This window comes from Sinocyclocheilus rhinocerous, unplaced genomic scaffold (genome assembly GCF_001515625.1).
Source record: "Sinocyclocheilus rhinocerous isolate Xijiao unplaced genomic scaffold, SAMN03320098_v1.1 scaffold558, whole genome shotgun sequence".
Lineage (NCBI taxonomy): Eukaryota > Metazoa > Chordata > Actinopteri > Cypriniformes > Cyprinidae > Sinocyclocheilus > Sinocyclocheilus rhinocerous.
The window spans coordinates 948,734-949,383 of record NW_015634502.1 but is presented as its reverse complement, the minus strand read 5'-3'; positions in this window follow the sequence as shown (position 1 = coordinate 949,383).

The window sequence follows — 650 nt, the reverse complement described above, 5'->3', positions numbered from 1 at the left end:
AATTCACCACTTAATTTTGAGTTGTAATATGTTGTTGTAACTTGCTTTACTGAGATTGTAACGAGTAATAATATTACCCAAATTTGATTAGTAATGCGTTATATTACTGCGTTACAGCAAAACGTAATATACTACTGTAATATTATTACTTTTGTAATGCGTTACTCCCAACACTGTTTAGGAAATCCTTGGTGGGGCTGGGCCGGGGCTAAGCAAGTTTCTGACGGGGCTATTGCTCCGTCAAAGCCCCGCCCTAGCGCCGCCACTGCCGCCTTGTGTTTTATAGACTCTTAATTTGACATATTGTTCCTTTGTTCTGTCTTCCTGTGTTTAGTTTATTTTTCCACTGTTGCCTTGTCTCCATAGTCACCCACGTTTGTTCCATGGGTCCCACTAGGATGTTCTCTGATGTTCCCCACTGAACGTGATTTTGAGATCACGCCCATATCAAATTCAGTGCACAGGGCCAAGAATTCCTAGCGACGCCACTTCATTAGCTTCACCTGTTACCCATTAGTCTCTTTTGTATTTATTTCCCTGTTAGGGTTTCAGTCTTTGTTTGTTGGTTGTCTATACATCCTTTGTATAGCTTTTGTGTGGTTTTGGTATTTGTTCCCTGTTTGGTATTTCTGGCTTTTTGAATTTTCTTT